Here is a 16723-nt window from a genome sequence, read left to right as displayed (position 1 = left end):
ATGTTCTCTTCGCCTTTAGCATCTGCACATGCAAGAAATCTAAACGTGTAATGAGAACAACTGCTTGGAATATAGTTAACATAAACAAATGACACACATGTGACCATTTTTCAACCAACTACCGTACGACAGTTTGAAATTTTAACAAATTTATCAACTTTAGTTTTTTTTTTTTAACTTTCAAAACTTGCAAATCGTTTATGAAGATTTAGTCAATTTCGTTTTCAATCAGGTTTCAGGCAACGAAGACTCGAGATCCAACATCGTACAATCGAAAATAAGATAGAAGTAAAATCTTTTTGGCTTTTAGAAAGTTTATATTAAAACACACCTAAAATCTTTTTGGTATTTTTGAATATTTCAAATGTAAAGACTGAAAGCAGTAAATAAATATATACAAAGATGCAGAACCTGAAAGCATTAAATAAATATTTACAAACATTCTTTTTGCGAGTTTCGAGGGTAAGAGAATCATATCAGTGTACGGTCACGCCAAAACGCTCTTTTTGTTCAATTAGTTAATATTAAGATAAGCATCCTATAACGATTATCAGTATTGTTGTCCATATAAGCTCAACTTATCAGATGTAATCATGGCGAGGGGATACGTTAAGGTATGATTTATACTTACCGACCGGTGTTCATCCACATCACGACACATTCCCGTATCAAGGTATGCACGAGGGTTAATCTTACCAGTGAGTATACCGATTATCATCTGTTTGACCGTATATGATGTGAGATTCTCACTTATTTTGATTGAAAACAAGCCCTATGTGATAGAATCACTTATTGATGAGGAACTTGATTTTCATATGCATGAGGGCACAGGAGCAAGTCCATGAACAGGTCAGTACTTTCGTACAGCAAAGAGACGAACTTGACTCCCGGATAAATGTGATATATTATCACTTATTTGAGGGACATGTGATTGTTGATCACTTATTGAGGTCGAATGCAATATGTACACGTATGTATAGTATCATGGAAGATCTAGACTTGCGTCCCCGTTATTTTTCGGAAAAAGATACAACCATGATACCCAGATGATAAACAGCATAAAGACCACATATCTCAGAACCTCGGCAATCTCTCAAACGAAATTTCGGTACTAAGACCATATGCCAATGAATGGTTCCCACCTGGTCTTCACTCAATTTAGGTTTATATTACCCTGCACACTTTAAAATGATTGTGAGCCTACCGATACATCTTATATAGAGCTGCTTAACGTTTTTCAGTTTAGGTTTAAAGAGGTTTGGACAGACCACTGATTTACTATCATTTTCTCTTTTGCTCGCTAGGAAACTCATTTTTGTTTTTCTATTGTTTTTGTGTTTTGAAATTTTTCGATGTTTTTGGATTTTCAAATTTGGATTTACTCCCCCTAAAATCAACAAACTAAGATAAATTTAAAAACACAAAGATATTTACAAAAACGATTTCCCGATGTCGGTTAACTCATGTTTTACCTCAATGCCGTTTACCAAAATTAATTTTAATCAGAAATGATTTTATCGAATTTTGGAAAAATGATTTGGCACGTCGGTAAGCGGTGCGACCATGAAAACATTGACAAGTTTCATATTGAAACAATCACGTGTGAGGCGATATTTGAGTTCAACGTGTCAGGCCAAAGAGTGTTGTACGAGATGATAATAACTCATAAAGCAGCTTAAATATCGACAAGTAAAGGAGAGATTAGAAATTCAAAACCGTAATCCTGCAACTTCTTCGTGCATTGCCAGGAATCTGAGCGCTCTCCCAACTGGATATCCACCCGGTGTGGATTTCAAAGTCGATTTTTCTAGCCACTGAGAAATCTCTTGACAGCAACAAGATCATAAACCTCCGGGTCCGGCTGGTCTTCCACATTGCACCAACAAAGGTCTTTGACTTTCTCTTTCAGAAGTAGTGTGCGGTTCTTCAATCCACGCCAAGGCATCTGCACACCCGGTTGGTTTGTTCAACAAACACATTTTCTTCAATCACACCACGAAGAAATGTACACTGCATGTTCATTTTGTCGATTGTGAACTTCAGACGTGCTGCAGGCGCGTACATATTGATTGAATCTATCATGTTGACCTGATCAAAAACCATAACAACCAAATTTTTGGCACATATTCCATCTAGTCGAATTTTTCAACCTCATTAAACCACATTCTTTCATCAGACATTTTTGTCTTCTTTTCTTTTTCCTTTCTCTCCATCAATGGCAACAATATTCTCCTAGATGTAACAATATTTCGGAGCCGCATGGCGCCGATCTTGTGCATGGACGCTCCGCTATCAACAATCCTAAGATTATCAATAGTTCCTCCTGGAACATCCTGCACACTCATTCAGAGATTAGTTGAAGAGGGGGACCCAAGCCTTCACAGACTTGGGTCGTCCGTCATCATCGAGAATTGTGACATCCATTTCCCGATGATTCGGAATTGATGTAGCTCCCCCTAAAACAGTTTCCGATTTTGGTTACCAAATCTGTTTTTGTTTTTCATTTTTAACTTCTAACTTAACAGACTGTGTTTGGATAACCTCTGGTTTTAAAACCCTTTCAATTTCTTTTCTTTGTTTCTTTTTCTGTTTCTTTTCTCGTTGTTTAACAAGACGAGGGTCCTACTTTGGTGAAACAGGTCTTTTATGGTAATTGTTACCATGGGGGGCATCAAGCTTTGCCTTTCCTTTGGTGAGATATGGACAGTTTCTAACAATGTGCCCATACTCACCACATTCAAAGCATGATCTCCGCTCAACAAACCTCGGAGTATCATAACTGTAAGAACTTGACGATGAACTTCGTGATCTTGAGGTACTTGGTCCTACATCACAACCGTTTGTGTGTTGTGTGTAATTATTTTGACAGTTTCTTTTTAAAATGTTACTTTGTTTAACAAAATCCGTGTTGGATTTGTTTTCGAAAGTTTCAATTTTATCAGTCCCTCTGGATTTCACAAAGTTCACTTTCTTGTTCTTCTTTTGGGTCTCTTTCTTTTGACCTTGAGTCGGTAATTTACCCTTTGGTTTGGTGCGATTTTGCTGAGCTTTCTCAGTTGGTAATCTTTGATTGCCATGTTGTTTTCGAACTTCAGCCTTTGGAATTGTCAGACATTGTGTTACCACAACGTGTGAAGCTGATTTCCCAAAAACCTACTTGTCGAATCTTCAAAAACAACTTTACTGATTAAAGATTGATTTACATTCTTAATCGGAAAATCTTTGTCAGAATAGATTTTATTATCACCAACAAGAGTATACAGCAAATTCACACTCTCAGACTCTTGTGAGGAAGTGGATGTGGACTCGACCTGAACAGTCTTAGCAGGTTTTGCGGGAGGATCACATAGAATGTGATTCTCGAGAGGTATGTCCTCTTCTTTGATAACCACATCAGACTGGGCTGAGTTAGTATCATCGGATTCATGATTAGAAGAATCAACATCCTCAACAATAATTGGAGGATCCTGATTCTGTTCAGCAGAAGACACACTTGTATTTGCTGATACATCCGAATCTGATGATACTTCCGGTTTGTATCCAAGTCCTGTTGCAAATTCCTCAAATGTCTAAAGGAACAGATGGTTCAAAATAAGTTCTATCCTCTTCATCAGGCAGTGCATCGTAATTGTGTCTAACAGGTGGTGGACATTTCTTATATCCAATGCATGTGACATCCCTTTTCTCTTTCTGAACATCAATGATGTGATCCAACACATAGCTAGAGCTTAAATAGCTGTCTAACTTGAGTCGGATCGCCTCACTTTCGGTTTTAACACAAGCCATTTCTTTTTGCATTAACTCGAGCCTACTGATGTAAAGGTTTATTTCAGTTTGTTTTCTTAAAACCATTTTCGTTAGCTCGGTTTTATCCTTTTTTAATTTTTCAATCACCGATTTAAACTCCTTTTCATGGTTTTCATAAAACATGTTGGCTTCTGTGCACTTAGAAAGATCCACGATCAACTTTTGGTTGTGGAAAAATGTCACATCATACTTGTTTTGCGAAGTCTCATGTTTGCTTTGCAAATCACACCACTTATTATCTAAAGAAACATGTTTGTTTTGCAAGTCAAACAAGTTAGCATTTAAAGCATCATGTTTGCTTTGCAACTCAGACATATTAGCATCTAAATCAGCACATTTAACATTTAAGATAGCACAATTATCACAATTAACAACAGTTGGTTCATCGACACATACCTGACTGGAATCACTCTCAGATGTTGACTCATTTGCCTCATAATCAACAACCTCCCTTGTTGATTCACATTCAGATCCATCCTCGCTTGAACTTGAACTTGAAGTTGAAGTATCTTCAACTGAACTACTGTCATGTTCAGAACTGTCATCGTTTCGCGATGATTCACCATTGCTGGCATCTTTGACAATTTTAGCATAAAAATCCGTTTTTGTTTGACTACAGTTCCTTGGATCAAGAGATGATGATGCTACAGTAGAACGATGGCGCTGTAAAGCAACTGGTGGTAATGGGTTTCCATACAAGTCTGTCGTTGGAGCTGGCTTGACAGGAACTTGTATCAGATTGCCATATAAATCTGTTGTCATTTTCGGTTCACTTTGCTTTTGATTAGTAACTGATGCCCATTGTTCTGCCGTAATCCGAGGTGGTGTGGGAGATTCGGCCCACGATGGCGATAAACCCGTACTTCTATACTTGCTTTCCGCATTAGACGGAGTACCCGATCAAGCCGGATTCATTTTGAATGTAAAATGACGAATAATGATTTGAATTTTGTTGAACGACGAAACCGAATGATATTTGATATCGACGTAACTGGATGAATTTGTATGAAGCGACGAAACGATGTTTGTCTGATCAACGATGAAATAGTATGGTTATTTTAAACGACGAAACTGAATCGACGAAACTGGAGTGTTTGTGTGCGACGAAACAGATTTGTATGAAACCTCGGTGAAACTGATTGATTAAATTGAGTTCGACGAAACACTTGAAGGGCGACGAAACGGAATGAAATTTTGAATCAACGAAACTGATTATTATGACGACGAAACTGTTTGTTTGTGAAATCAAATGACGAAACAGATTGGGTAAGGTGGGCTGACGAAACAGAATGGTATATTTGCATTGTCGACAAAACAGGTTGAAATTGTGATTGATCGACGAAACCCAATGAATAATCGCTGTTGACCATCGACGAAACTTGAATTGGATAAGGTTTGTTGTGAGTTTGGTTAGATATTTCAAAGAAAGCTTATCTCTTCTCTCACACAAGACAGCCTTTTTCAACCTACACCATGTTAATCTTACCAACACAGCATGCTCTCAACAATATTTTAATAATTGTCCTTTTATCTTTTGTTTTTAAATTCAAACAATATCTCTTGAAGACTTTGAAGATATGAAGAACACACTGATGAACATAGATGAAGATATGAGTTTTCCGGCCAAGTTTTCACCGGAGAATTTTCCGAAACAAGATTTTGCTTAAACTTTTAACAAAAACCCAGATGCTAACATGTACACATGCAATATAACAGGTTTTTGTTGAAACTATCAGCAAACAATAAGATATAAACAGATTTAAGGAACCTTTTTCAGAAAATAAGAACTTCAAAACCCACACGAAAATGCCACCGGAAACTCGGTTTTCAACAAGAAATCGAGCCTTACGCTCTGATACCAATTGTAGGTCCGTTTGCGGATCGTCGGACGACAATGATTTCTTGTTTCGGGTGCCGAAACGAGTGCGGAATCCCCGTTACGACACAAACCGAGCGAGAGATAAACAATACGCAAAGATATCAACGATTAACAATTACGTGTATTGATTTCGACAAAGTTTAGTTACATAAAATGATACAATACGAAACAACTAAACTTTCGGTTCTCTCCCCTGTGTTCTTTTTGTGTTCACTGAATATATAGTTACAGACACACCACACTCGACGAAACAAGGCTGGGCCAGTCATTTGGGCCTGGAGAAGCCCAATAGACGACGAAATGGGATGATATCTCGGCGAAACACTCATCTCGGCGAAACACATTGAAATGTCTTCAAAGTCGACGAAACCCATGTTGTTTCGTCGACCTGCATGTTGAATTCATAAAGGTTTTGGCCCAAACACTTTGTTTCGGCCCAACATGCATACTGTCTTGAGGTTGATTGGCCCAAGCTTCTTTACGTACATGAAATCCCAACATTCAGATTTGTAAATATTAGTCCAACTTGTGAAGTTTAGTCAACGTTGTGACATCATCATGACATCATCATGATGACGTCATGATGATGTGTCAAGCGGGAAACGTTCTCGGCTCTCCGTGCTTCGCGTGTCGACCTCTGGGGCGCACGACAGAGGAATGTCGTGACGTCGGGCTTGAGCCGAACCTAACCGAGTCGAACCGAACCGAGTTGAACCGAACCGAGTCGCGACCACATAATATGTATCAACAGCGGGCATGTGTTGTCCATTTCGTTAAAGGTTGGGAGAGACACTTCCCTTGGTGGAGTTTTCCTACAATAACAGTTACCATACCAGTATCCAGGCAACTCCGTTCGAGGCTTTATACGGACGGAAATGTCGATCTCCTCTCAGTTGGGCTGAAGTGGGTAACAGCCAAATCACGGTCCAGAACTTGTGCTCGAAACTTCTGAGAAGATTGTACAAATCAGAAATTGTATGGCGGCAGCGCGCGACCGTCAGAAAAGCTACGCTGACAAGCGTATGAAACCTTTGGAGTTCGCTGTAGGAGATCACGTTATGTTAAAAGTCTCACCCTGGAAGGGTGTGGTACGTTTTGGGAAACGGGGCAAGCTTAATCCGTGTTATGTCGGGCCATTCAAAATTCTGGAACGAGTTGGTAAAGTGGCCTATAAGCTCGAGTTACCTGCTAAGTTGGGTAACGTTCATGATGTCTTCCATGTTTCGCAACTAAAGAAGTGTTTGTCCGATGAAACACCGGTGGTACCACTCCATAAACTGAAAATCGACGACAAATTACAGTTTGTCGAAGAACCCATCGAAATTATGGACCGGGAAGTTAAGGTCCGTAAGCATAGCCTAATCCAGATTGTGAGAGTTCGTTGGAACTCAAGACGTGGACCGGAGTTCACGTGGGAACGTGAGGACCAGATGAAGCTCAAGTATCCTCAACTATTCCCATCGGCTCAATCTAATTCTGACGCAACTAGCGAATTCGGGACGAAATTCCCTTTCAAGTTGGGGATGATGTGGCACCTGAGGAAAATCCACAGTCATCCTGATCTAACACCTCGCTGTTTGTATTATTTATCAAATTTTGAGACAAAATTTCTTTTAAGTTGGGGATGATGTGACAACCCGAGATTTCAAGGTCTTTCCTCTACGCATTACTTATTTCACAACTCTGTTTCAATAATTCATTTTGTGTGCATTGTGTTGGAATGTTAAAGTATTGTTATGTTTGAATGTTACATGGAAACTTAAGTAGTGTGATATGTTTAGTCTTTACATATTTATGTTTTACTCCGATTGAGAAACACACTCGACGAAGGTTGACTCTTCGTCACAACCACCACTTGACGAAGGTTGACTCTTCGTCACAACCAACCTCCGACGAAGGTTGACTCTTCGTCACACTCTCAACACGGCGAAGAAGATCCTTCGCCAAGAGATACTTCACCAAAAAGGGGGCCCTCGGCCCAGGTTCACTTGTAGCCCATACCATTTTAATTGTATTACCACTCATAACCATAACCGTGAACATAAAAACCCTACAGTCCTCTCTCTTTCTCTCTGTTTGACGACAACCATCCTCCTTAGTGCGGAGTCTTCAATCGATCTTTCCTTGTGCACAAACCATCTTGCAGTTAGTAACACTTTCATGATTTGAATAAACTTCCTTGTGATTGTTGTTCGTGTGTACTTGATTTGTTTTATTGTCGTGAAGGAGAACAAAAGCGTGATCTAATGTTTAGTTAGTAGTTTGATATGATTGATGTTAATATTTAGGGTTGCATGATAAAAAGGTTTTGATGAGTGTCTTGCAATAACAAACTGATTAGATTCGAACAGTGGGCTTATGAGGATATGAAACAGTTAGAGTATGGTAAGGGTTTGTATGAACATGAATGATAATTGATTAAATCATGTTGATTGATCCATTTTTGGGATATAGAATGTGTTTGCTGAAATTATGGAGAACTGTTAAAAGGGAAATCTTGAAACTGTTCAGTGACGAAGATCCCCCGCCCCCACGAAGTATCCATGTCGACGAAGAATTGATTCTTCGCCGACAAGCCTATGACGAACATTCAGGAGCTTTGTCACAACCACTCTTGACGAAGTCCGATTCTTCATCAAGAGGGATTCTTCGCCGATATGATTCTTCGCTGACAGGCCTTCGACGAAGTACTGGGATTCTTCGCCACCATTGTTATGGGCCATTTTCTGAGCATATATATATATTGACTAATATCTTGCTTTTGACTATTTGCTTGTGATCAGGATACTGGATCGGGATATTGGTAACATCCCGGGCGATATCCTGGTGTTCACTAAATAATACACGTGCAGGTAGGAAGTTGTAAGTCACTAATGGTCAGATGGACTTCTTCTCCTATAGACTCGGGCGAATTAGTTATTTGAGAGACGTTGGACCCGAAAGACCAGGTCTACAATATTCATTGATTCAATACTAGAAATAAGCCTTTTTACAAAACCCTTATTGAACTATTCGTGTTATTAACGATTTAGTGAACATAGAAAGTCTTAAAAAACTCATGAAGTTTTACAAATTTAATTCTACAAAAAGCCTCTTGGAGTATTATCAAACCTCGCTGCTAATGCTTTAGCCGGAGTTTTGCCTGAATCTTCACCGGAGACGAGTTTGACAGGTCGCTAATGCTCGATTATTTACCTTCCAGTTGTTCATCATTGTTTGAACTCGAAAATGAAACAAAACATTGCATTATATTCATTAAAAACGAATTTACATAACATGATTTCTAAGAAAACACAACATGATTTACAAGAAATGACGAGTTTGACAGGTCGCTAATGCTCGATTATTTACCTTCCAGTTGTTCATCATTGTTTGAACTCGAAACTGAAACAAAACATTGCATTATATTCATTAAAACCGAATTTACATAACATGATTTCTAAGAAAACACAACATTATTTACAAGAAATAATGGTCTCTGGCATTCTTGACACATCATCATGATACACATCATCATGATACCGTCAAGACATTCACAATAATGGTCTTTGGGCATTCTTGACACATCGTCATGTTTTTTTCCCAATGACCATTATTGTGAAAGTACGCTAAAAATAGGCCTTTTTAGGCCTGGGTGCAGCTTGACGGTGGCGGTGGAGCTTGACGTGGTGGTGCAGCTTGACAGTGGTGGTGGTCCAGCTTGACGGTGACATTGGTGGTGGTCCGGCTTGACAATGGCAAAGCTTCACGGTGGTGGTCCAGTGGTGGTGGAGTAGCTTGATAGTCGTTTTGGTCCTGCGGTGGTAGAGCTTGATGTTGGTGGTGTGTAGTTGAAGGTTGGAGAAAATGGAATGTGTGTTGTGTATGAAGAGGATAAGAATGAGAGGAGGTGTGTGTTTGTTTAAGATAGAGAAGAAGATCAGGAGAGATGTCCACCATTGGATCATCACATAATCAATGGCCATGAGCAGCTACTCACCATTAGCGGCGACACCTTTAGTCGCGACACAGGGCATTAGCAGCAACACATAATGTTGTCGCCACTAATGCCCTGCGTCGCGGCTAAAGGTGTCATCGCTAATGGTGACTTTTCTTGTAGTGAGTGTATGTTTACTTGACTCTACAACAATAACTAGAGTCCTCTGAGTTGTTATCCAGACATAAGATGAGTACGCATAATAGTCTAAACACTTACCAAAATATTAAAACAAACAAAAAATAGGAATCGGTTTCTTTTTTATTTCCTTATACAAAACATAACAAAATATACATGTCAAAAGGCTATATGTGATAACATATATAGACCGTCACTATCAATTGAAACCTCGACTTTACTTTAGCTGGACCAAGCGGTGGAGGTCCTGTGAACTCATTTAGCTACTGCGGCAGCATGCCAGGTGTAAGGCCTCCAATCCAAGATCTCACTCAGCTAAAGCAACCAACAGGTGTGCGGAATCCACCCGATGATTAACCACTGCAGATGAAACACTAGTATTCAAGGATTTGAGAGAGAAATCAAGAATACACTAAGTATTCTTGATGAAGAAGATGTATATGAATGACGTCACTCACACAAAGCAGTCGCCAGACAAAACACAATGATTAGGGTTAGGTGCACAGAATTTCACACAGAATCGCTGCCTTGTCTATTCCACATAAAGGTATATATACAAGGCAAAGCCCGGACTTTCAATACTAACTAGAAAGCCCGGACAAAACATATAGCACAAAGCTCTGACCTTTTGCCTAGACAAAACTCAGACAAAGGCTACACTAACAAACTCTGACCTTAGTCCATACAAAAAAACTCTAACTAAAGAAACCATCCTAAAACTTGGACAAAATGTCCCTAGGATAAACTTGGGACTAATTTTCAACATATGTACAATAAAGACCCTATAACTTGGGAGACATGCACTTATCACCTAAAGTGCATTAACACCAGGCACTTTGGCTTAAAAGATTACTAAGTGAAGTTACATGCTTGAAGGAATAGAAGATAACACTAAGGGTGAATAATGTTTCTGCAATAGCACTCATGAAGAATCCAGTCTTTCATGGAAGAGGCAAGCACATTGATACACGTTATCATTTCATAAGAGAATGCGCGGAGAACGAACACATCAATGTGGAACACATCAGTGGAGAATTACAACGGGCAGACATACTAATAAAGGCACTAGCAAGGGTCAAGTTTGCTACAATGCGAGAACTGCTTGGAGTTCAAGATCTACAACAACTTAAGGATGTTCATTATTAGGGGATGAATGAAATACTAATCATTCACATCCATACTACAAGGGTTAATTAGTATATAGTATAAAGTAGTTTAGAAGGTAGTTATGAAGTTCAGGGACTATTGAAGATGAGAAATCAGAAGTAGATAACCAACTTCATTAAAGAAATCAAACTGTCTCCTACACATCTATTCGATCGACAGCCTCAAGAAAAACAAGGGACGCAACTTTTGGTTTAGAGAGACACACCTCTTCATGTTTAATTACAACCACAAGATCAAAGGACACACCTGTTCGTGAAGAGACACATCTCTTCAATCTCACCTCTTGGATACTTATAAATAGGGCCTTAGATTTCATTTGTAAAACATTATATTGTATTCAAATTCAAGTTATATGCAAGTTTAGTTTTATCATTCACATCCTAGAGATCAAAGATCATTCTGGGCAACAATATGTTCATATACCTGACCAAATATGTGGCAAGTTGGACAATAAGACTGAACGGGTTATATTTGTGGGATAAAGTGAAAAGGCCAACAAACTATATAACCCTGAAACACAAAAAAAAAAAAAAAGTCATCATTAGTAGGGATATTCGATGAGCACTTAGCATGGAATAGCCAACAAGAGATACCCTATATCGTACATAACTCAACTGATACAGAAGGCAATCAACAACTATAAAGAACTTCAAGTACACATGTTGACAGTGAACTTCTCATACCAGTTGAAACCAATAGTCCTAGTTTGGTTGAACAAGCCTCGCATCCTAGTGGTTCAATAGACAATGTCACTGATTCATCAAACAACATACACAATTACTCATCGTCAAATATGAATTTGGAGGGAAGTAACAACACATCCGAATCAAGTGATGATGAAAACAATGTCATCAAAAACAAAAGGGATGGATGACGACTACAAAAATTCTAAAAGACTAACAAAGACTCAAGTTGAAAGATTGTACAAGAAGGGATGTACCATGACACGAGATACTACAAACTTTGTTTTTTACATTGGTGAAGATCCAACTACTTATCAAGAAGCATGCAAGGAACAAAATGGTGTGAAGCTATTGTTTGTGAGATGCAATCTATCAACAAAAACCATACATGGTATTGCTAGAACTGCCCAAGAATCATGTTCCTATAGGAGTGAAATGGATCTATAAAACAAAATACAACGAACATGGGAAGCTAGATAAATATAAGGCAAGGCTCGTAGTGAAAGGATATAAGAAAAAAATATTGGGATAGACTGCCAAGAAGTATTCGCACCAGTCATACGTGTTGAAACTATAAGGTTAGCCCTAACCCTTGCTGCACAATACAATTGGCAGTTGCATCAAATGGATTTAATGTCGTTTCTTAAATGGAACACTAACAGAGAAGGTCTACATAGAACAACTTTAAGGCTATGTAGAAAAAGGAAGTGAACATAAGGAATGATGTTTAAAGAAGGCCTTGTATCAGTTGCATGGGTTCAAGAAGTGTACATTTGAAGATACGTTATTCATAAAACAAGTTCCAAGAGCCTGGTACAGTTGAATAGACAATTACTTCAAAGACAATGGGTTTAAGAAGTGTCCATTCGAAGATAGGTTGTTCATAAAACAAGAAGACGGTGAACAGTTACTAGTTTGTCTTTATGTTGACAATTTGATTATAGCAAGCACTTGCATCGCAAGCATATCAAAGTTCAAGGAATCTATGAAAAAACGAGTTTGATATAACTGATATGGGAAATTTACATTACTTTATGGGAATGGAAATCTCACAATATAAGCAATTTCTCAACAAAAGTTTACAAGGACTCGTATGGAATGGATCAATGCAAACCGGTATCAGCACCTGTGGAATATGGGCTCCAATTAACGGAGCATGACTCAGAAGAAGAAGTGGACTCAAACTTTTACTGAAGTTTTATAGGTAGCTACATGTATCTAACTAATATTAGGCCTGACATAGCATTTGCAGTTCGCAAGGTAAGCAGGTACATGGATCGACCTACAAAGACACACTGGGAAGCTGCTCAATGCATCTTACAATACATTAAGGGACCCGTAAATTATGGACTTATGTATTGCAAAGAATCGAGTCTCACACTAAGAGGCTACAGTGATAGTGACTATGCTGGAAATGTTGATGACAACAAAGTACATTGGGTTTCATTTTTCACTTAGGTTTTGGTCCAGTCTCTTGGCAATCAAACAAGTAAAAGGTTGTTGCCCTATCCTCCACTGAGGCTGAATATACCTCTCTATTACGGGTTGCCAAGCCTTATGGTTAAAAGGAATTCTCAAGGAATTACAGTTAGGTTGTTGCAAAAGTGGTGTAGCTTGACCGAGTAAAACGGATGTGCATGTGTGGAGCAAGCTGGACATTTGAGTTGTTAGCTGGTTTTAAGGAGAACGTGGACTTAGTTTTTGCACGTGATGGTTATATTTATATTATAAATAGTAGTATTATCTCAATTGTGATGCATCCATCTTTCACATTTTAATAAAGAAGCTTTTCATTTCTGCAAGTTCTCGTAGAGTTCTTTTCTTTATATTTGAGAGCAATTTACTTGTGAGTTTGAGTGTGTGATTTTGGGGCCTGAACCAACAGGTGTCTCTTGATAACTGTCCATTCTTTTGCATATATATCACAATTCGTTGTACTATCATTAACACACTTGTAAGTCCCGTTTAACCGGATCTTTCAATGATAGCAAACAACACCAAGTTTGTGCGGAATCCAAACTTGATGTGATTCAAGAATAAACACGAAAAACTGAAAATATGAAAACGAAGAACAAGGAACAATATCGAATCACCTTTAAACACTTGCATACGATTCTATTACTATGAATTAGCAAAACCGTCTAGTACAAGTGCTCACAACCAAATCACCTCCCACTCTGTGTTTCTCTAGAATTTCTTAACAATGGAGGTTCCAAGAGATTCAAACCCTAAAACAAGTTAGAAACTTGTTTATATACATAGACAAGCCCACTTCCCTACATGGGCTCCCCTTGGGCCTGCTTGGCCCACATGGCCTAAAGCTTGGCCCAAGTGACCTATAAAGGTCCACAACCTAATATAAACTAACCCGGTAAGGCCCAGTTCGTAACCATAGCTCGTTGTGTCAATTTGATGCGTCAGTCTCACACTTTAGGGCCTAACAATCTCCCCCTAGACTGATGCCATCAAATTGTCTTCATAACATGAAATCAGCAACGTCTTCAACGAAGTCTATGGGTGTCGCTATACTGCAGATGTGTGGAAGTTCTTTACTTCCGAACTCTCAGCACTGGGTCTCTTTCTTCAGCTCTTGTGGTTTGCTTCATATCTGGATCTCGATCAGCATTTGCTTGAAAATCTTGTCAAAAAGAATGTGAGAGGAGGATTCTCTGCAGCTCTTTTCTTCTTCAATCTTTGTCTTTCAAGCACGTTCATGGTACTTCTCAAATGCACTATCACTGTCAGACGGTAATTCGTATCCGGTTCTTCTGACTCAGGTACATCTTGTCGTTGTGATGCTTCATGCTTTGTCAGCAGCTAACAGCATCTCAGTCTTCATCAACCCCTGTTCTTGATTGAAATCAAGTTCTGCACATGCTCACAAACTCATAAGCAAACATTTCTTATGCAACAGGGAGAGTACCATATGAACACTAGGTACATCCAAGTACTTGTACTCGGATTTCACAATTTAAACTCTTTCAACTTTTGATGATCAATCAAATCTTCAAGAATGGTTACATTTTTAATTTTAAGATAAACAAATAAACACTCTATTTTTAGATTTTTGGTTTTATAGAAAAGCAAGACACTATTTTTCTATTTTTTGAATTTTTCTATTTTTTTTTAATTTCTTTAATTTTTTTAAAGAACTAAAAACAAATAAAAACTCAAAATATAAACAACTACCATAATATACAATTACAATTGCATGGGATCAAAATTCATTCTCAGGCAGACTAAGGAACACTTTTCAGTACGAGCCTAATCAAACTGGTATATGCGATTGCCAATATATTTGTCCACTTAAATTTAACGCTCAACTTTCAATTTTTCAACTTCATGATATGCTTAAGGTAATATTATACTATTATACTCGTGTGTCCCATTCCAAGGCATACCCCCACAATCAAGGTAAGCACAACGATTCATCGTAACAGGTGAGTATATTGATGTCATCCTTTTTTATTTACAACGTTAGACCATTGCTGACAGGTCAGTACTTTCATACAGCAGAGCGACCAATGATTATGTCCAACGAGGGCGAGGCAAATACCATTTTTGTACGAATTTGGCTCTTTGAGCATTGGGAATTTTCTCATTTTGAGATTTGATTCCTTAGGGTTTTTGTCCTCTTTGGGATCTTTAAGATATCTTGATTGTGTCTAGGTCTGCATATAATCTGGATGCAACAGAAGGACAGCCAAGATATCCCCGGATGATTCAACAATATAAAGACCCGAAACCTCAGACGTTGGCTATCTATCAACGCAAGATTTAAGACCATAAAATCATACGCCGTTGGTATGTTACCCACATGGTACATAGTTCGTTATGTTTATATCACTTAGTATCTTTTATCATTTTGAGAGTCAAGCTAATCAATATATCGCAGTAGATCCTTGTCTTTTCAGCTATGGCACCTTACATGTGTTAGTCAAGACCCTTTAACACGAACATTTATTTCACTTCCCATAACATGCAATTTATCTTTTTGGCTTTTTCATTTTTCTAATGTTTTTGTATTTCTCTCATTTTCTCTCTGTAAAGCAATACATATATATATATATACAACAAACTCTTTTTGTATTTTTGTTTTTAGAGTTTTCTCCCCCTAAACTCTATATCTATCTATATGTTCCTCTCCCCCCTAAATTTGTGCATAAATCTTGTATTTTTGCGCAAATTTACCATTTACTAGAGAAAGGACACTTTATGTACAAAGTCATAAACTAAGAATAAAAAAGAAAAATATTTTTGCTTAACCGTTCTGTCATCAGATTGAAGACTAATCAAATTCAAATCAAAGTACTGAATTTAAACGGTACCTTTTAAGAAATGTTTATCCGACGAATCCCTGGTAGTACCTCTTCAAGATGTGGAGGTAAATGAAAAGCTGAAACTCGTGGAAAAAAACCACTACAGATAGAAGATAGAAAAGTCAAGTTTCTCAAACATAAGTGACTAGTGCTAGTCAAAGTCAAATAAAATTCAAAGAGAAGACCAGAATACACTTAGGAGGTGGAATCAGAAATGAAGCGAAAATACCCTCATTTATTCCAGTAAATCTCGAGGACGAGATTTTTCTTAAGGTGGGGAGGATGTAACAACTCTCACTAAAATTAATATTTAGGGTATTAATTATCTATTAAGGAAACCCTAATTGAGAAACCCAAGCAATTCTGCATAAACCCTAAAATTTTCATAACAATCGGAATCAGGATCAGGACCCCTAAAACTCAGGGGGGGTAAAACCTAGTTAACGATTATCTTTATATTTCGTTGTCTGAATTGAATTTACTTAAACTGTCAACTCAGCAAACATACTGGGACACGAAACAACCTAGGCTAGAAAGTAGACCCGTCGCGCCACGCGACGGGTACACATGTTCCTTTCGCGTGGCGCGAGGGGGGCAATTTTCTGGGTATAAATAGTCGGGTCTGGGACTTGAAATTCTGCTTTAATTCGACGTTCAAATTCCTATTATGCTCTGAGTTATAGTCGAAACAGTCCAACAACACACACAATTCACGAATCGCTGCCGCAATCAGGGTAATAACTCGATCGCTATT

This window comes from Helianthus annuus, chromosome 2, assembly GCF_002127325.2.
Source record: "Helianthus annuus cultivar XRQ/B chromosome 2, HanXRQr2.0-SUNRISE, whole genome shotgun sequence".
In the NCBI taxonomy this organism is placed as follows: Eukaryota; Viridiplantae; Streptophyta; class Magnoliopsida; order Asterales; family Asteraceae; genus Helianthus; species Helianthus annuus.
Note: the sequence above shows the minus strand (reverse complement) of the source record.